The sequence below is a fragment of the Bos taurus genome, chromosome 9, assembly GCF_002263795.3.
Source record: "Bos taurus isolate L1 Dominette 01449 registration number 42190680 breed Hereford chromosome 9, ARS-UCD2.0, whole genome shotgun sequence".
NCBI classification, from domain to species: domain Eukaryota; kingdom Metazoa; phylum Chordata; class Mammalia; order Artiodactyla; family Bovidae; genus Bos; species Bos taurus.
The window spans coordinates 60,021,163-60,042,916 of NC_037336.1; the positions used below are offsets into that span (position 1 = coordinate 60,021,163).

The 21,754-nt window shown below is 43.7% G+C and overlaps 1 protein-coding gene across 4 annotated transcripts in view; it reads left to right on the forward strand.

The window, feature by feature from the left end:
- The window catches only part of BACH2 (BTB domain and CNC homolog 2), a 395,373-nt gene that overhangs the window by 69,225 nt on the left and 304,394 nt on the right, over nt 1–21,754 (forward strand). The gene's annotated exons all lie outside the window — the stretch shown is intronic.

Below are 21,754 nucleotides of genomic sequence, written 5' to 3' on the forward strand. Positions count from 1 at the left end.
TCCATGCAGATTCTCCAAGCAAGAATATTGGAGTGGTTTGCCATTCCCTTCTCCAGGGGATCTTCCCAACCCAAGGATCGAACACAGGTCTCCTGCATTGCAGGTGCATTCTTTACCATCTGAGCCATCAGGGAAGCCCATAAAGATGATGAGGTTACACTGAATAACAATCATTCTTTAAAAAATGATGATAATAGATAGACAGTACTATATGTAAAATAGATAACTAATAAGAACCTATGGTATGTTGCAGGGAATTTTATTTAAAGAAAAATTATGACCAACCCAGATAGTATATTCAAAAGCAGAGACATTACTTTGCCAACTAAGGTCCGTCTAGTCAAGGCTATGGTTTTTCCAGTGGTCATGTATGGATGTGAGAGTTGGACTGTGAAGAAGGCTGAGCGCCGAAGAATTGATGCTTTTGAACTGTGGTGTTGGAGAAGACTCTTGAGAGTCCCTTGGACTGCAAGGAGATCCAACCAGTCCATTCTAAAGGAGAGCAGTCCTGGGATTTCTTTGAAAGAATAATGCTAAAGCTGAAACTCCAGTACTTTGGCCACCTCATTAAAGAGTTGACTCATTGGAAAAGACTCTGATGCTGGGAGGGATTGGGGGCAGGAGAAGGAGACGACAGAGGATGAGATGGCTGGATGGCATCACTGACTCGATGGACATGAGTCTGAGTGAACTCCGGGAGTTGGTGATGGACAGGGAGGCCTGGCATGCTGCGATTCATGGGGTCGCAAAGAATCGGACACGACTGAGCAACTGAACTGAACTGAACTGAATGACCTATATGGACTTCCCTATGGCTGAGTGGTAAAGAATCACTTGCCAATAAAGGAAACTTGGGTTCAGTCCCCAGGTCGGAAAGATCCCCTGGAGAAGGAAATGGCAACCCACACCAGTGTTCTTGCCTGGGGAATTCCATGGACAGAGGAACCTGATGGTCTACAGTCCATGGAGTCTCAAAGAGTTGGACACAGCTTAGCGACTAAGCAACAGCAGCAGCAGCAATGACTCTATATGGGTAGAGAACCTACAAAAGAGTGAATATATGTCTATGTATAGCTGATTCACTTTGCTGTACAGTAGTAATAGAACAGTGTAAGTCAATTATACTTTAATAAAAATTAATTTAAAAAGGATGATAATAGTTAATGTTTTCGAGTGTGCCAGATATGTTACTTAGGACCTATGTGTGTAATTTAATTTAATCCTTACGTAAGCCCCAGTAGGGACTTTCTATACTATCCCAATTTTCAGATGAGGCACCTGAGACTCAGAGTGTTTAATATTTTGTCTGGGATCACACAGGCAGTAAATACAAACCCAGACCTATGTAATGCCAAGGCAGCACTGTAAATAGCTGAGTAGGTATTACTGGAAGTGGAGCTGGCCTGGAGGCCTGTGTGCAGTGGCAGACGCAGGCAGACAAGGTCCATGCAAGCAGGCTGAAGACTGTTCCCAAGGACCGGCTTCACTGTGCATCTGCCATGGTGACACCCACATGGAAGAAAGGAAGGGTCCAGTAGTTCAGTAAATCCTTTACCTCAAGGAATTTATGTGTCTTCTGGGTGCCGGCCAACATCCTGAGTGCAAGCAACTGAATGCAAAAGGCTGGCTTCTCATTTCATCATGGTCCCAGCTTCCTAGCAAAGCTCTCTTCTGTGTTTTGCCTTACAAATTCATATTGTGATTAAAATAAGTATGAGAAATTGATGTTGTTTAGCTTCTCTCTGAACTGAAGCAGATTTTTGTTTGAGCATGAAATCTCCCATCTACGGATCCATAAGAGGCTCTGGAAGAGAAGCACCTGTAAATATTTGAGGCTTAATGAAGGCTATCTAGTTAATAATACCCCATATTATTATAAAAAGGTAACATCTGGGGCTTCTGAGATATCACTAGTGGTAAAGAACCTGCCTTCCAATGCAGGAGACATAAGAGATGAGTTTGATCTCTGGGTCAGGAAGATTCCCCTGGAGGAGGGCATGGCACCCCACTCCAGTATTCTTGCCCAGAAAATTCTATGGAAGAGCAGCCTGATGGGCTACAGTCCATAGGGTCACAAAGAGTCAGTCATGACTGAAGCGGCTTAGGCATTTGTCTCCAAAATACACCCCATTAGAGCCAATAACAAAAAGCTGGAAAATGAGCCTAGGAATTAATAATAATAAAAAAATCACAAGATCATTTATGGATTTGCTAGAAACAAGCGGAAAGTGTGGTTTTGAACTTTCTGGCAGCTGTTATGAAAATAGAAACATGAAGTAGAAATTGACTTTCAAAACCCAAAAGGAGAAAAGGTCTTACAGAATTTTAACAGAAAAAGAATTTGCACCTCCACACAGGTAGTGGTTAGTGTTGGTTCAAAGTTGTTGGCACGCAGACACCTATACACCTCTCTGCATTCTATTTATTTTTAGGATTAAACGCCCATGCAGTGTGATGTATTTTATGTCTACTTCTGGCTTACTTCAAGACTGATAATCTGGTTTGTGTATCATCTATGCCTTTCTGTCACTTTCCCTGTGGGCCTGTTGTTCCTCTCCTGGACATTTCTTTTCTCATCAGCAGAATGCTCAATGATAAGCAAAGAAAATAAAAACAAGCAAACAGCTCTAGCAGTCAGCTTGGCTACTTACAGAGGAGGTTTTAATGCTTTTTTAGCTAATGGGAATTTCAAGGGAGATCTTTCCCGACTGTCTTAGAACTCAGTCTGCCAGTGTGTGAACTCAGCGAACCCCATCTGGGCTCCAGGTGAAGACAGACCCGCAGGGGAAAGTTTGACCCCATTGTGCCCGAGATAAAGCTACTCTTGGAGAACTGACATAGAGCAGAAAAGGTGGAAACTTGTGTTCATCTGCTGGGGCTGCCATAACAAAGTACCACAGGCTGTGCAGCTAAAACACCAGAAATTTCTCTTTCTATGTCTAGGCTGGAAGTCCTAGATCAAAATGTCAGCAGAGTGGATTTCTTCTCAGGGCCTCTGTCCTTGGCTTGTAGATGGCCGAAGATCACATGGTCTTCCCTCTGCCTGTGTCTGTGTCCTAATCTCCTCTTCTTATAAGAACACCAGTCAGATTGAATTAGGACCCACCCCGGTGACCTCATTTAACCTTAAATACCTCTTTAAAGGCTCTGTCTTCAAATACAGTCACATTCTGACTTACTGGGGCTTAGGATTTCAACAGTTCAACCCATAATCAAACTGCCAGTTAAAACAAGATGTTACATTATCTAGATTTCAATAATACGAATCTCTCTCCTCCTTTTTGTAAAGAATTGAAGGTCTTGCAAGTCACCCTTGTTGTAGCTTTCTGCCCTTGAAAGGCTTGGATCACAGTCAGGGTTTGTGTGTGTGTGTGTGTGGGGGGGGGGGTTTTCTCTTTTGGATCAAATATACTGTGTCTATTGAAAGTTTGAAGATCAGTGCATTTCCTTCTGTTCAGAAAATAATAATGCCAAGCTTTCACCAGAGTTCTTTTCATCTCCAAGGCGCTCTTAAATATTGACTAATTAAGTAAAAATGGAGGAATTCTGGCTAAATAGCCTCTCTTTGAGGACCAGTCCAATGGACTTAGAATACATAGTGATTTGCAGTATCTTTGAAAACAGAAGAAGCTAGAAATCTTTTATTATTGGCTATAATAGTAAGTGGCATCTCTTATTATGCTTAGCAGCTGACGTATCAAATTGCATTGTAGTTGGTTGTTATACATGAAGTAGTAGGATATGAGTAGACTAAAAATGAGAATTTACAGCCCTGGGACATGGGGTATCTGACATCTAGGGGTTGCCATGACAACTCATCAGGATGTTGCTTTGTAATCTTTTAGATTAGGTTCCAGCCCAGGGTCACTGGATTGGAATTGGAGGAGGGACTGGTTACTGGACGTGAATGTTGTACTTTTAATAAGTGGTATTTGAATTTGCGATTTGATCACGTTGCTAAGATCAAGCAGAAATGACTTTGAGGGAATATTTAAATTCTGCAGAACTGAGACAAGGTCACATTTGTCAGCAAGAATATTCAGATGGAGTGGTCTGAGACTCAGCAGCTGGAAGACAGGATTTCCTGTCCTTGCTCAGTGGATAAGAACTATGCAAGTATTCCTTAATATATGTGTACCACTGAACAGTTCTGTGCCAATGAAACATTGGGAAATTAAAACTTTTTTTTAATTGTCTCATGTTATAAAATTGGAACCGAACATCCCCGAGAAAACAATTTGGCCATGGAGCAAAGCACAGCTGCTTTCTAGTGTTGCATATCCTCCATCTCAGCCGGAAATGGCCTGTAGGGTGTGGAATTTGGATCAGGGAAGGGAATTGGTCAGAGTGAGGAAGGAAGCAGTGGGGAAACAGGGCACCACATTCCTCACCCCTCATGTGGGCCTTGGCCTCAGGTACCACATCTACCCTCTGACAGGTGGCCTCCCAGACATGCTTGTCACCAAGGATGCTCCATGGCAGCCACCTGGCAACTGAAGGGCTCTGTGCTGAAGTCAGATCCTGGTTCTGACACAAAGTTGTGACCTTGGACACAACTTGTTTCCACTCTGGGCTCCCCCTAGGAAATGAGGCGCTGGCGTTTCCTCCGGCTGTTGAGTTCTGCTGCTCATCATCACTGGGGAGGAGCGATTCGCCACATTTTTCTTCTTTGCCATTAAACCCACATTCCTATCATGTCTTTGCAGCAGAAGTACCCTCCCCGGTTAGTGGGCCTCCAGATAATGAAGAGAGAGCAGAAAGGTTCCTCCCCACCCTCATATATTTTAGGTTTTATTTCTGAAGCAAAGGTTGCCATGCCATGAGGAGAAGATGAAATCCCAAACAGAAGATAGCCAGTTCCAGTAAGTTTTTCCAACCATCGCTATTGTCAGCATCAGCCTAGCTAATATTTACTGAGCACTTCTAAGTGGAGATAATGCTAAGCACCTTATATTCATATGCCATTTAATCCTGTGACAAATAAACATATGTGTATGTATGTGATAATGTAAAATTGAGCATTTGCTGTTTACCAGGTATCATGACAGATCCTTAACAATAATCCAGTAAGCTCAATCAGTTAAGCTTCTCGACAGAAGTGGTGTCATCCGTTAGCTTCGTTTTTACAGTTAATGAAACCGAACCCAAACCAGTAACAGGTGGAGCAGGGATTTGAACCCATGTGGTATGGCCTCAGAGTCCTTTCTCATAATCACTGTGCTGTGGTTCTCCACATCCATGTGACAAAACAGTCACCTGGAAAGCTCTTAAAATCTGAGGATCCCTGGGACTTCCCTGGTGGTCCAGCGGTTAAGACTTTGCCTTCCAATGCAGGAGATGCAGGTTCAACCCCTGGTCGGGGAGTTGAGATCCACATGCCTCATGGCCAAAAAGCCAAAACATAGAACAGAAACAATATTGTAACAAATTCAATAAAGATTTTAAGATGGGCCACATAAAAAAAAAAAATCTTAAAAAAAAAATTCTATGGATCCCTGGACCCCATTCCAGACCTCTCAGGATCTGGGGTTGCAGCCTACATGTGGGTAAGCTGATAAGCACCTCAGGCTAAGAACCCCTGCCCCAGGTGGACCACTTGGGTCCTTTGACTGGGTAATTGTGGGCAGCCCCACATCTAACTGGTGATTGGGCCGAGACCTTGCATCCAGGCTGCTAACTCTGAAGCCAGGTCACTTGATCATGCAATGAGCAACATTCCAATTATTACTGTTTCTCTCAGGGCCTGTATCTACCATCATGCCTAGTTTCCCTTTCCTAGTCTAAATCTCAAAGCCTCAGATTCATTGAGGGACTCTTATATGTGACTGGGACTCTTCCTGGTGGTCCAGTGGTTAGCACTCTGTCCTTTCACTACAGGCAGTATGGATTGTTCGATACCTGATCCGGCAGCTAAGATCCCTCAAATTGTGCAGCATGGCCAAAAAACAAACAAAACAACTACCAAAAAAAAAAAAAACCTATGTCATGGACCACAATATGAAAATCAAAGAAGATGAAACAAGGGACTGATTTCCCACTTAATAGAGGCAGCTACCCTTGGCTGTTTGTAATTTTTGCTCATGCTCAGTCATGTCCAACTCTTTGCGACCCCATGGACTGTAGCCAACCAGGCTTCTCTGTCCATGGATTTTCCAGGCAAGAATACTGGAGTGGGTTGCCATTTCCTCCTCCAGGGGATCTTCCCTATCCAGAGATCAAACTCACATTTCCTGAGTCTCCTGCATTGGCAGATGGATTCTTTACCACTAGCACCACCTCGGAAGCCCAACTTTGGACTGTAGCCATTGCCTTCTTTAATGTCAGTTGTTGTGCTCTGCCAGGAGAGACTGGCACTGTGGATCCAAAACCTTGATGCACATTGGAATGACCTGGGATCTTCAAACACCATGGATGCCCAGCTCTTACCCCAGACATTCTGATTTTATTAGCATGGAATGTGACCTGGGCAGTGAGCTTTTAAAAAGCTCTCCAAAGTGATTCTGATGTGCAGCAGTTGGAACCAGTGGTTTAAGAACTTGGTCTGTAAGTTCACAAGGGTGTAGACTATAGAATCACCTCTGCGGCCTCACTTGGTGAGCTTACTTTTTACCTCTGACAGTGTCCCTTTTACTTTTTAGCCTACAATAATTTACATTTAATTCTGCTCAGTTCACTAGCTGACTCCAAATTCTGCCTCACTGTGAAATGATGGTTTCTCTCCAGAGGTGGTTCTTCTATGCTTGGAGTAATACTGGTGACATGTCTGTGAGGTATCTTTGTAAGGTTCTCAGCCTCACTGGACTCTCTTATTTTCGTTTTTTCTTTCTTTAAAAAAATATTTATTTACTTAGTTGGCTGTGCTGGGTCTTAGTCGTGGCACTCTAGATCTTGTTCCCCGACCAGGGGTGGAAGCTGGGCTCCATTGGGAGCATGGAGTTTTAGCCACTGGACCACCAGGGAAATCCCTGGACTCCTTTATTTATGAGATATAATTTCTTTTGAAATTGTTTTACATTTTAAAACATTTTTATGATTTTCATATACATTGCTTTTTTCTTCCAAGAGTAAAATAAACACCTTTTCCACATAGTGCTTTATAATAATAAACCACTTCTGAGTCTTTCCTCAAAACAGTTTGACCATTATGGGAGACAACTGACATGCCTACAGTGCTTAACAGTTGATAAAATCCTACAGACAGAAATACGGTGCAAATTTTCTCCTTAGGGAGTTTAGAAAAGTTTGATTTAACTTATCCATTGGAAAATACAGTTGGATTAAATAAAGAAGTATTAAATCAGAAAGGTGCATTTGTTCACAGGTTTGCACATGTACTTGATTAATCTGGAAATCCATTTTGCAGTAGGTGCTGGGTCTCAAACTGAGATTTTTTTTTTAAGGCAATAGAGATGTTGTTTGGTGGGTAAGAGGAGACAGGTAGGGCTTCCCTGGTAGCTCAGACGGTAAAGAATCTGCCTGCAATGCAGGAGACCTGGGTTCGATCCCAGGGTCAGGAATCCCCTAGAGAAGGGAATGACTCCCCACTCCAGCATTCTTGCCTGGAGAATCCCATGGACAGAGGAGCCTAGCAGGCTACAGTCCATGGGGTCGCAGAAGAGTGGAACATGACTGAGCGACTAACACACACACAGGAGACAGGTAATTTGCAAGTGGAACAGATTTTCGCAGAGGCCAGGAGACAGAGAATCCTGCTAGGCAGTTGGGAAAGGTGTAAACTGGGTGTGGCAGGTGATGAGAAAGGCTTGCCAAGGTGGGGCTAGTCGTATGAGATTTCATAGGAAGAATACTTTGGAAGAGCTAAAAAATATATGGTATAGTGGAAGGAGTTTCTGTTTTCCTTTGTGTGGTGGTTGAAGTCCAGTTGGACTGTTATCACATTGGTGCTATGGATCACTGAACAAGACTGGTCATTTGGATTGGTTTTCTTGAGGGTAAAGCTTTTGAAATTAACTCTGCTTCTTGAGGTTGAAAAATTCCTCATTCTGATGTCTTGTCTACGTCTTGCTGCCGTAATCCCCGAGAAGAGAAAGGGGACTTAGGGATGCCTCTCTTCTGAAAAGGAAGGGTCAGCACAGGCGGGGGCTGTCACGGTTGTTTCTCTTTGTTCAGGACTTAGAACTTGTGAGCCGTGGTTCCACCCTTCACTTTGTGAGCTGTTTTCCTCCTGTATTTCCTAATTTTTCCCATGACGTTTCAGCCTGTTTCTTCACAAGATTGTAAGGCCTGAAAGACCCCATTGTTTTACAGAGTGTGAGCTGGTGCACATTTGCTGAGCTGGTCGGCTGGGGTCTGTGTGTGGGTGGGACATGGCTAGGGGATCATGCAGACTAGAGGGTATGTAGAGTGTATTCCTGACAGTGGCAGACACTTTCTGCTTAGCAGGCGTCTAGGGAGGGCCTTTCGCTTCATAGAAGGTGCTGTAGTTTTAAAATATTTTCCACAAACGATGTTTTTTCACCGCGCTGATTGAGAGAAATGGGAGGCTAAGGGAAGTTCTAGATGGCAAATCAAATGAATGAAGGCCTTATCCAAACTTCATTTCATGTTCAGATAAAAGCAAACTTTTGTTCTTGTAACGCACACTCATACACTCTCACCCCCAACACACACACAAACACACTGCTGATGTCCTGCCTGTGATTTATGTGAGCTCTTGATCCATTTTCATCTTCTCATCACCCTGAGCATCTATTTAGAATTGCAGCCTTCCTCTTCCATCCCATTTCCAATTCCTCTGACCCCAGTCAATTTTTTATTGCTCCTACCACCTTATATTCTTGCCTGGAGAATCCTGTGGACGGAGGAGCCTGGCAGACTACAGTCCACGGGATCACAGAGTCCAACATGACTGAAGCGATTTAGTACACATGCACCACCTTATAACAAAAGTCGTTTATTACATTTCTTGTTTGTGTTTACCAGTAGACTCTAAATTCCATGAAGGTAGGGGATTTTGTCTGTTTTCTTCATGGATGTATCCCAAGTCTCAGGACAGTGCCTGACATATGATGGGTGCTCAGTAAATACTGTTGGGTGAATTAGTGAATGAACAAGGTTGATAAGTGAATGATGTGTCTCAGATTTGAGTCATAGCCTTTTAAATTCTAATTTACTGGAGAATCTTAATGCATTTTCTGCAGTTTGGTTTTTCAGCTTCCCTACTCTTTTTTAGAATAATGAGGAATGGTATCTCCTCCCAGCTGCAGTATGGGAATGATCTGATGATCCTTACGGAGTAGGGGCAGAGTATTGCTCTTAGATTTACTTTTTGATCTTGAAGGCCCCGAACTAACAGTCTTCAGACTCTGGTCTGCAGAAGTTCCCTGGAGATACTTAAGGGGGTGTGCAAGCATTTATTTCATTTGCATTTTATTTTTAATATATTTTGAGCATTTTTTATAACCATAATTTAAAAACATGCACACTTAAATGTATTACTTACATGCCAAATTTTAACACGTTGAGACCATAGACACATTGAATCAGACTGTCAAATTAACCTTGAAATTGAGTGTTTTCTGCTGTCTTGGCTTATATTTGAGCCTGTTATAACAGAGTTGTCGATAAGTCTATACCATGTCTGTACCCATGTTTTTCAGATTCCAGCAAGGTCATAAATTGAACAAGTGAATTCTTCCTGTTAGATAAATGCAGTGTGGTCAGTTACATGCCAGGCAGGGCTAGGGAGTCTCCTCAGAGTGTAGATTTCTGGGTGGGTAAGTGGCCAGTTATATAATTTTTCTGAATTCTGCCTAGAAAGTGTTTTGACTTGGACCCTTCCATGCCATCCCACTGCCATGCCAGGTCGACTGTCCTAGTTTCCAGTGTCATCCTTCTCCTCTTCCCTGGCCTGGACTCTGGAAGTAGCTTCCCAGCCTCTCCAAGACCCAGTCTTCCCTCTGCTTCCCCACATTGTCGCTGCACTTATCTCCTTGTAAGACATATCCCAGAAAGTCCATTGGCCTTCATATCCCAGCAGATCCATTGGCCTTCACTGCCTGCGTGGTCAGATGGAAGCCCGAGCTGTTCAGGACAGTGTCCACTGGCTGCACATGGCTCTTAAGCTCTTAAAATGCGGGCAGTCTAAGTTAAGATGTGTCACAGATATAAAACCATGCCCTATTCTAAAAAGACTTAGGATATGACTAGAAACTAGAGACAATCGTACTAAGTGAAGTAAGTCAGAAAGATAGATAACATATGATATAGATGTGGAATCTGAAATCTAACACAAATGAATTTATCTATAAAACAGAAACATTCACAGACATAGAGAACAGACTTGTGGTTTCCATGGGGGAGGAGGAATTGGGGAGAGATGGATTGGGAATGTGGGGTTAGTAGATAAGCAAAAAGGTCCTACTGTATAGCACTGGGAGCTATAATCAATATCCTGTGATAAACCATAATGGAAAAGAATATTAAAAAAAAAAGAATATATATGTAAAACTGAATCACTTCGCTGTGCAGCAAAATTAATACGACATTGTAGATCAACTCTAATAGAAAATTTAAAAACTAAGAGTATAAAAAGGTAATATATCTCAATTTTTATATTGAATACATGTCAAAATGGTAATATTTTAGATCTATTGGGTTAAATAACATATCATTAAAATTAATTCCTTCTGTTTCTTTTTACTTTTTTAACATGACTACTAGAAAATTTGAAGTTACATGAGTGGTTCACCTTAGGTTTCTGTTGCTCAGTGCTGGTCTCAACTGTATCATGACATTTGAAGTTTCTAATAACTTAGCCTCAGTTCCCTTTTCAGTCTCAAATCCCAGTCCTTCTTCCCCTCCTCAGAATTTCTCACAACCCCCAGAACTCACCAAACCTATTTATAATTATGGGTGGTGGTTGTTGGTTTTTTGGTATTTTTTTTTTCCACATTCTGTTCCTTCATTCTGAGCTGTCCTTCTCTTTCTTTGTTAGCTGTGAAATTCCTACTCAGATTCTTAGGACTTAATTGTCCCACGCTGCTGAGGTTATGCCCCGTCTCCCTAGACAGAATTAGCCACCTTTCCCCATAGCAAGCTTTGGTACCTCCATTACTGTGATGGTCTTGCTGTGGTGCCATTATGTGTCTCCTTAACTAGGCTTCTTCAGGGAGAAGGCTGCAATTTATTCCTCCAGTGACCTCCTGAGGGCAGTACCTGGTGTGTACTAGACATTTAATTGACATTTATTAAATTAATTTATGAATTAATTTCACCCTACTGCACACACTGCTGTTTTCACATGCATCCAGCCTTGATCATCTGAACCATTAGCCATGCAAACACTTGGTTGCAGAGGTGGAGAGCTCAGTTGATCAGTTTCAGACTTTGATGTTTAATGAAATGGCCTCTTTGTTCTTACTGGTTGACTTACAGCGATTTAAAAAATTATACATTTGAATTTATGAAATCCATGGATATTGTATAGACATACAAATAACCACTTACTATTTCATTTAGAGAAATTTCATATAAGATTTGGCTTGACTGAAGATTTCACTTCTAAGCGAGTTTGAAAGCTACTATTCTAATCCCAAATTTCATTTATATTGCCATTCCAAAGGTTTCATTTTAATTTTAATGAGGTGCAAGTTCACACAGAGCAAGACTTTTCAACTCTGGCTGCCCAATACCTTACAGCTGGGAAGCTTTCAGAAATTCTGATGCCTAGGTCCCCCTCCTCCCCCAGCCCCGACAGGGATCCTGGTAGAATTGGGCTGGGAGCATCAGTTACGAAAATCCTAAGTATTTACTTGGCCAAAAAGTTCATTTGGGTTTTCCTATAACTTCCCAAACAAATTACTTGGCCAGTCCAATACTTTGTAATACATTGATTCTGTGGTGCAGAGGTAAACTATGAAAATGTTGAAGTTGTGAACTGATCATTTTTCTTCCTTTATATTAGTGATTTTGTGATGATGGTAATTCATCTTAAGTGTGTACTATGGTTTGGGGGTTAAAAACAGCATTTAATTGAACCCATCTTCTATGGACAGTTTCTTAAGGCTTCTGAAATTGAAAGTTCCTTTTTATCATTTTCTAAAACCTATGGGCAGCAGAATTTTAATGTCCCTTATTGGTAGAAATAGTAAACAAAAGGCCTATTTCAAATCATGAAACGAGGATTGACAAGGCCAGTGGGTGTAAGATGTCTGCTCAGGTAGTGGCCTCCTGACACTCTTGTTAGCCTGAATAAACAGTGTTCCCCTGCCTGAACCTCCATAGTGCTGCCACGTTGATAAAATCTGACATTCTGCTTAATCACTTTTTAATGATACTCTTCCTTTTCTTCTTGGTATGTGAGAAACCAGCCTTTTAATTTTTTTAACGTGTGGGAAAGAATTAACTTTCAGTTCCTAATTCAGTAAAATGGGCTGGTATTACACATATAATTCTAGTGGGGACGGGGGCGAAATTATCTAATTTCTGCTTACCACTGTCTCTTCTTAAATTTAAAAAAAAAGAAAAACAGTTATAAACTTCCTGAAATCATGTAAAGGAGAAAATCTGAGATAAATACCTGGGAGACGTTGCAAGAAAAGTGCCTGAATTCCGATAGTCTGTCCCCTGTATGATTGTGTTCAATGAAAATGCCAATGTCAATAAGCACAAGTTTTGCAAATTATCAGTTTGTTGAAAAAGGCTGTGGGCTCTTATTCTTCTGAGGTGGGATCTCTTTCAGTTTAGGCTCTGTAGGGAAAGAAGAAAGAAAGAAAAATACACACTTGGGATTGAATCCTTGAGGACAGAGAAAGAAACAGAGTCCTTTCCTTGACTTGGTTATTTGTAGCTGGTGTGTCATCTTGGTGAGACTGATGTCATGCGAATTGAATGCAGAAGCAAACTCGTGGCGGGGCGGGGGGCGAGGTGTGTGTGTGTGGTGTTTAAAAGCTCAGAATATGGAGTGAGTGTGAAGGGCACCACAGCCATCCCTGGATCTGTCAAGAATGTACCTATTTTTAACATCCTGGATCAAGTGTCAGCACTCAATAGGAGTGAGGAAGGGTAGGGACCGCGTGGGGCGGACGAGGACGGGAACCGGTCCTCTGGCGTGTTTTCAATACAGCTGTGCATTCTTAATGGCTCGGCCGCTGCCGCCAGGTAAAGTTTTCTTTGCACGTGATGAATGGCAGAGAATTCTTTAGCCGAGGGAACCGAAGGAGCTGGGAGGCGGAAAGGGGAAGGGCAGAACGGAAAAGAGAGAAAAAGAAACACAGCTCCAGAGGGAGATGGTCTGTGCTTTGCAGTTGCTTGTGTGGATAGAAACCAGATGGTGAGCTGGAACCGTGCTCTGCTCCGCTAGCTGGGGAGCCAAACATATGGTTAATGGTCGGGAGAAGCAGCTCCTCGCGCCAGGGCTTTGCTGACTGCTTCATATTACAGATTGTTACAGTGTGTCATTACATTGCCAACCTAAGTGCTTAATACCCACTGCGGGCGGGCGCTGGGCATCCACTCACAAGAAAGACTTTGAGCTCTGTGCTGGCTCAGGATATAGAAGTGACATCATAGGGAGGCTTAAAATGTCTGGTGTTGGGAGGTGGGAAGAAGGGTAATTTTGTAGTGGAAACAATATTTTTTTTCTTTTCTTTCCCTTTTTTTTTTTTAATCAGCCAAGCCTTCACACCACCAAACTCTACTGTTTTTCTGAGGACCTTTTTGTATGAGTATATCTCTCTCTCTGTCTCTTTCTCACACACACACACAAGTCCTCGGGCAAAAATCTAACCCCATTCCTGTCCCCCTACTTTGACCTGGACACCCCATCCCTGGCCTTCGCAAGCCCCACATTTGAAGTTTCTGTTTGGGGCGCTTTGGGCCACAGCAGGCCCGTGTTATCTAAGGAACTGCTGAGCCCATTCATCTGCTTTTCACGGCCCGCTTCCTTTTATTTTTAGCCAAATCCGTCAGGCCTGACAGGCGGGTAATTCGAGCCAGAGAAAGGGCAGCGCTCCAGGTCCTTTCCACAAAGCAATTCTTCTCCTCCCTCCTGGGAGGGCTCCAGACTTGGCCTGCTTCAGGCAGATGGATTTGTTGAGTCATGTGAGATCATTTACACAAAAACACAGTGAGGCAATGGAAATTGAAAAAAAAAAAAAAAAGGGTGGGGGTAGAGGAAAGAGGAGGGGAAGGCCGGGGTGTGAGCAGGGAGCAGAGGAATGTGTGGGGAGGCAGCTAGATGAGGAATGCGTAGATTCATTTGTGTATAAGGTAATGTCTCGTTTACACTGCGGGTGGAGCCAGGCTGCAGAGGCGCCTCCAACCACTGGCCTGTATTTACACGAGGAAAGAGGTGTAGGGGAAACTTCGTTTTTTTTTCTGGCTTAATTTTTCAAGCAACACCCACCAAACAAAGACCACACTGTTGACAGCCTTGGGTTCCAGTAGCGGTAAACTACCAAGGAGATGGTTTACAGAAAAAGGAGTTTGCTCTGTGATGTAATACAAGTTGGCTTTGTCCTGGTTCCAGCATGACTGAGGCAGCAGGGGAGGAGGAAAGGAAAATTGGAATGGGAGTCTCGGTTAATGGTTTCCAGAGATGATTTAGCAGGGCTGGAGTGGAGCGAGGAAAGTGGGTTATGGTGGAGAACTACTCCGAGGTGCCCCATAATTGCGGTAGGTAAAATAAAGTCATTACGGTGGCTTCCCTTGCTCAAGAGGCATTGAGCAATGGTTTTGAAATGCCAAGGAAGATATCACTTTTTCCCTACTAAGGTATTCATTTCCCTCTTGCCTCAGGAACATGAAAAAAAAAAAGAAAGCCCAACTCTTACATCATGGTCAACAGTGTTAACATTTAGTGAATCAGTTTTGTTTACTGTTTATACCACAGGCCCTTAAAACATTCCATTAAGAAACTGTCTCCTGCTCATTCATGAATTTTTTTTGCTCCTTCTGATTTGCTTACATGCATGTGCTGTGTTTAAAAAGGGATTTTTCCTTCTTTCGTGGGAATGAAAGAGTTCGTGAGAGAATGATGACTGGGTTATGGAAACGTACATTCTTAAGTCAGATGCAATGAAAGCACGCAATGTAGAGGAAAGGGGGTGTTTTGAAACAGGTACAGAAAATTAGAAATGGGAGAATTTAAAAATAAGCACGACGATTATTTTCATTATGATACCTTTCTGCAATTCTGCATTTATTTAGTGTCCTACCATGCAGCTATTTTTTTAACCTTCCTAGAATGTAGGTCAACATTACCACGGTTCCTCATATTTTTGCTGGTATTGTGAAAGTTGAAGTATTTTGCCATTTTTTTCCCCAAGCCCTACATCTACTCAGGTTACATGTATGGTTTCAGTAATCATGGAGGCGAGCTCAGCAATCCCTTACCCTAACCCTTCTGTTGGGGCTCACCACTGAATCATGATGGTAAGCACAGAGATCACACCTTCACCTGAAATAAACACAGCACTCATGTTGACGCTGATCATGTCGTCTCAAATTCAAGCTGCCCCACTCTTTTCCATTCAGCTCTTAATGATCTGACTCTGCATAGTTACAAGGTAGTTTTCATTTATTTTACTTGAAGAAAGAACTGGTGAATTTTTGTGGTGGTTCAGTTCAGTCGCTCAGTCGTGTCCGACTCTTTGTGACCCCATGAATCGCAGCACACCAGGCCTCCCTGTCCATCACCAACTCCCGGAGTTCACCCAAACCCATGTCCATTGAGTCGGTGATGCCATCCAGCCATCTCATCCTCTGTCATCCCCTTCTTCCCCTGCCCCCAATCCCTCCCAGCATCAGAGTCTTTTCCAATGAGTCAACTCTTCACATGAGGTGGCCAAAGTACTGGAGTTGCAGCTTCAGCATCAGTCCTTCTGAAGAACACCCAGGGCTGATCTCCTTTAGAATGGACTGGTTGGATCTCCTTGCAGTCCAAGGGACTCTCAAGAGTCTTCTCCAACACCACAGTTCAAAAGCATCAATTCTTCGGTGCTCAGCCTTCTTCACAGTTACTTGTGCACATTTTGACTGCATGCTCTCAACATTATTGGAATGTGATTAAGAATTGGCACTCTTTTAAACCTACCCACATCCTCGAGTGTTGCCTCTGTATCAGAATTTCTCAATTCCATCCCTGTTGACGTGTTTTTTTCCCTTTTGAACTTTTAATTTTGTATTGGGGTATCAACAGTGTTGTGATAGTTTCATGTGAACAGTGAAGGGACTCAACCATCCATATACATATATCCATTTTCCCCCCAAACCTCCCTCCCATCCAGGCTGCCAGATAACATTGAGCAGAATTCCCTGTGCTATACAGTAGATCCTTGTTGGTTATCCCACTCTTGACATTTTAGAGCCGACAAGTCTTATTATGGGGGGTGTTTTGTGCCTGGTAGGATATTTACCAGCATCCTTAGTCTCTACCTGCTAGATGACAGTAGCACCCTCCCCCAATCGTGACAACCAAAAATGTCTCCATGCACTTGCAGTTCAAAACCACCAGTCTGTCCTTAATTTGTTTACCCTCTTCCTCCTGAACCAAGCATTCAGTTACGTCTGAGATGAAATTAAAGGGTGTAAAATAATTTTTTCCTCTTTCCATTTATTCTAAAAGTGGAAACCCCAGATTAGATAAAGTTTTCCAAAGCTCGGGCAAGGGTATTTTAGGGAAAAAATGTTCCCACCAAACGATGTCGAGTTTTGTTCCACGAGACAGCCTCTCTCTTGGGCTTCTGGCCTTAGCAGGTGGAACCCTTCAAGGCTGCGCTTTCCCAGGGCCGTTCAAGAGCCAGTGGCTCCACTGACTGTGCCTGGCAGGGTGGGGTTGACAGAAGAAGAAAGGGAACTTCATCAGTTCAGGGGCTCTCTCCAGGCTCACCTCCTTCCTGTCCAGCCCCAGAATGAGGGGAAGAGGCAGGACCTCAGTTCTTTCTTTGGAGCAAAGCAGACATCCTCCCCAGCCCGTGGCTGTGGTCTCTGAAGCTGGAACTCTCGTTAAGTGAGGAATGCGGAGCTCTCCCCAGGCGAAGGCAGGCATAAATTTCCTCTGTTTGTTTTGTGAGGACTAGTGTCGACTGCTGTAATGAGATCAGAGGATCCCCCGGGACGAGGCCTCCAGGTCGGCGGCTGGAGCCGTTTTCTGTGGCTGTTCTCTTGGCTGCTGTGGGAGAACTCGGCCCCTCTCCAGACCACAGTTGTGATGTGGGTAGCTGGTTGCGTCCTGGTCTCCCTCCTAGTCCTGTTTGCCTCTCATGCTACCAAAACGTCAGCGTGCGGTCACCCAGTTCTGGATCGTTGGAAAGTTAACACCAGGCACATTCCTTTCCTCAGACCCAGGACAGACTTAGCCGGGTGTAAAGAGCACTGGGAGGTGACTGCTCTCTCAGGGTAGTTTCCTGTGCTGCTGATGCTGACTGGGAGCACAGTTCTCAATGTTTGACCTAATCCTTAAGCTCTTCCTCGCCCAGCATGGCTCTGCTGTGAGGAAAAGTCAGGCTGTGAGTCATAACAATACAGCATCAGCTACAAAGAACGTATTTCTGGCTCTGTCCTGAAGTACAGCCAAATAGCCACTGGATATGACAGAACTGAGGTTAGGGAAACCCAGATAGGCATTTCTGGCAGAGTAGAATCCTGAGGTCATGCAGCCTGGCCCCCTTCTAACACCCAGCCCCACTCTACCTACCCCTAAATCCTTAGGTATGTTGGAAATTGGAAATAGTAAGTGCCTCGTGAGCTCAAATCCACCTGCAGTGCAGAAGATCCAGGTTTGATCCCTGAGTCAGAAAGATCCCCTGGAGAGGGAAATGGCAACCCACTGGAGTATTCCTGCCTGAAGAATTCAATGGACAGAGGAGCCTGGCGGGCTACAGTCCACAGGGTTGCAAAGAACTGGACACGACTGAGTGATTAAGCACGAGCACAAGTTCGAAGGCAGGAAAGGGAAGTTCCCAGATGGGAAAACATTAATACCACCGACTGGGCCATAGGTTCTAGGAGCTGCAGTGGGTGTTTACACTCACACAGGAATTGCTGACCCAAAGCAGCAAGATGCCATTCCCCCCAGAGTCTGTGTGGGGCTCTCCAGGTGAGAGTTGGGGGCACAGGGGTGGGGAGATGGGCACCCAGTGTTCTGATGTTTGAATGACTCTGGGGGTCCCCAGGTGCACTATCTGCGAGGTATGAGAACGTCATTCATTCTGATGACACTGAACTCATTCAAGAGCATTGAATGCCCCAGCACCCTGGGAGAAGCAAACATTAGGACACAGGGTGCCCTCATGAAGAACAAGCCACACTGTGGAGAAGCTGGTGTTCAGAGGACAGAATTTGAGTGTCAGGAAAGCAGAAATCAACAGTGAATCCTTGAGATTGCTTTCAACAGGTGCCGGTCATGCCAAATTGAGCTTTCTTCTGAAGATTAATGAAAGGTTCTTCCAAGATGAACAAGGCATCACACTCAGTTTGGCTGGCTAAACAGATGAGTTTCACTTGTAAACACTTGCCCCCAATAAGACGGTCGTTTCTCACTATGCCTTATCCTCAAGGTATTGTTGAGAATATTTCAATTCCTCAGTTGAAAACCTTTTGTTGGAAAGATATCTGCTCCCCTTGAGCTTCTGGAAAGAGATACTTTCAGAGTGATTTCCTTGTCTTTGCTTCCTTTTCAGTGGGTCATTCTGAAGTCATCCACCGACTAGGCTTTCTGTTGAGTTATTTTCCCTTCTCACCAAATCACAGGAAATGTGTTTGTATGAATTGTTCAGCAAACGCCCCAAAGGAGAGGGAAGCTGAGATTGTTGGAAGGTCGCTAGGATTCTTTCAGAACAAAATCAAAGAAACCTGAATCAGTCAGTCATGGTTAGTAAACTTTTGTCCTAGATGAATACAGGTCAGCCTTCTCAGTCTGAACTGGACAAGTGGACTGGGGATTGCCTCAAACTCTGGCCAGCCACCAAGTCCACAGCAGGCAGTGATATGCACTGTTGGCGAACATGAGTTGAGGATGCTAAAATTAAGGCATGACTCTAGTTATTAGTAGGATGATGAAATCTCTTACATTTCATTTTTTTCTTCTGAGGCATACAAAGAGTACCCAGATAGTACCCTGTTGACCTAAACGTACCTCTCAAGAGAAAACTCTTCAGGATTTCATTCTTAAATTTGAAGGTGTTTTTTCATTTAGCCTCACTATATTCTAGCCAAGTCAGGAGTAGATATAGATTTTGACATTAAAGGATCAAAAGAACATAAATTGAGAGGAAGAAGGCTCTGTTGGAGCTAGATTTAAGGAAGATCTTCCTAAATGCTTGCCAACAACAGTTTAGCCTGCTATAACAGAATACCATAGCCTGAGAGGCTAAGCAGCAGTTTATGTCTCAAGTTTTGGAGGCTGCTGAGTCCCAAGATCAAGGTGCCAGCCCATTTGATTCCTAGCGAGGGCTCTCTGACAGACAGTTGACTTCCTGCTGTGTCCTCAGGTGGTGAGGAGAGGGGGAAAAAGAAGGCATGCACCCATTTGAGCTCTCTGGCATCTCTTCTTATAATGGCACTAATCCCACAATGGGGACTCCACCCAAATATCGGGGATTAGGCAACCTATGCATTTGAGGGGGGGGGGTGGACACACAAACTTTCAGTCTATAACATCATTATAATTAAAATTTGCATATATTGAGTGCCTACTGTATATAGGGCGGTGGGATAGATGCTGGTTATTTGGGCATAAAACAGACAAAATCTCTTCCCTTGAAATACTTGTAATCCAGTAGGGTAATTGAGAGGTAAACACCTCCGTACAATTGCAAGCATAATGAGATGATGCTGCATGGTGGTGGGAAACAGGAAGAGGTGAAGAGCCTCATCTTATTTAACATCATGCATCCTGTGCTTTCTTCATGTTACTCCATTTAATTGTCAGAACAGTTTTAGGAGGTATAAAGAATTTCCTCAAATTTTACGGGTGAAGGAATAGAGAGACACAGAGAAGGTTAGTGCCAAGAGGCAGAGTTGGTATGCAGACTGACATGGTTCCTGAGCCCTTCCTTGCCCACTCTTCCCACTGGGCTCCCTGTGCCCAGGGAAGCCTCAGCGGTGCAACCCTGGGGGATCAGGAGACAGGCTGGGGCCATCAGCCTTGGAGATTTAAAGGAACAAAGAATCCCCCAACCAACATGAAAGGTCTACGATAATAGACACAACCTGACCCACCAAATCCAACCCGTTCAGTATTTCCAAAGTATTAATATAAACTGCCAACATTGAAAAGGCATGTGATTTCATGTAATCTCTCACTGTTTTTGTCTTTCTTGAATATCAGAAGTTCTGGTGCCATGTGCCTAATGTCCCTTTTTCCTGCCTTCCTGGAGCGACACTTGGCAGATTGTCCAGGCCACCTGCTCCTCATTGTCTTCTCCTCTGGCCTGACTGTTCCCTCATCTCATTCTTTCTTGACACCTTTATTGTTGTTCAGTCGTTCCATCGTGTCCGACTCTTTGTGACCCCATGGACTGCAGCACGCCAGGCTTCCCTGTCCTTCACCATCTCCCAGAGTTGGCTCAGACTCATGGCCATTGAATCAATGATGCCATCCAACTGTTTCATCCTCTGTAACCCCCTTCTCCTCCTGCCCTCCTCTTTCTGAGCATCAGGGTCTTTTCCACTGAGTGGGTTCTTCTCATCAAGTGGCCAAAGTATTGGACTTTCAGCATCAGTCCTTCCAATGAATATTTATGGTTGATTTCCATTAGTATTGACTGGTTTGATCTCCTTGCTGTCCAAGGGAGTCTCAAGAGTCTATCCCTTAGGCATCTGAATTTGTGTCCTCTGGATTAAATAGCCCCACCCAGACTAGAAGTAGGCTGATCCAGACACCCTCTTGGGAGCTTTTCTGTATTGTGCCTTTAATTAAGATATTCCTAAATTACTTAAATTGATCTTTTATAGAGTGTTAGCCCTGAACTTGGATATCCTGATTTAGGATTAGACTACAGGGAACCCCTAGCATATGTGCCAGAAGTATTCATCTGAAAGCAGCAGACACTCTACCCCTTGGCACTGTTCGCTGGCATGCTGCTTGCTACTCCTCATCTGGCTCTCAGGGAAGTTTTTTTTGTGTTACCAGGAGTGTCTCTTTCCTTTATATTCCTTTCATTTCTTCCTTATCAATTTCCTGTTGAACTATATAACTCATATGCTAGTTAGTATTTCAGAATATTAATTTTCAAATTGCCTAGCCTACCCTTGGATAAGAAGGCTCCTGATGATGCTTGGTGGCCAGATGACTTGGGTGGTGTGTTTCCTGTGGCATGCCATGAGGGCAGGGCACAGGGGATCAAGGCAGGGTGGCCAACATAGTCCTCTCTCTTGGGGCAGAATCAGATTATGGCATGTTTGCTGCCTAAAGCTAGGGATGGCAAAAACACAGAAGTCTTGCAAAGTCAGAGCCACGTGTCTGATGTAACCATGAGGCTGGAGAAAGACCTTCAAGATATTTCTCAGGAAACGTTGCTGTCTTTTCAGGAAGAATGGACGGAGACAGCCACTTGGAGAGTGTATGTGTGTTTAGGGTAGAGGACGGGTCTGTTTACTGTTTCACCTTTGCATCTTTTAATCCCAGCACCAAAACCCCTTATTGTGGAAGGGAGTGATTGGAGTGTCTGCAATAAAATAGTTTTACATTTTCCAGTCTTGCACAAGGATTCCACTTGAAGGTTGTCCAGACTTTGCTTCAGGTGTGTTAATTACCCCAACGCATGAAATTTACTCCCCTAAGGTGGAG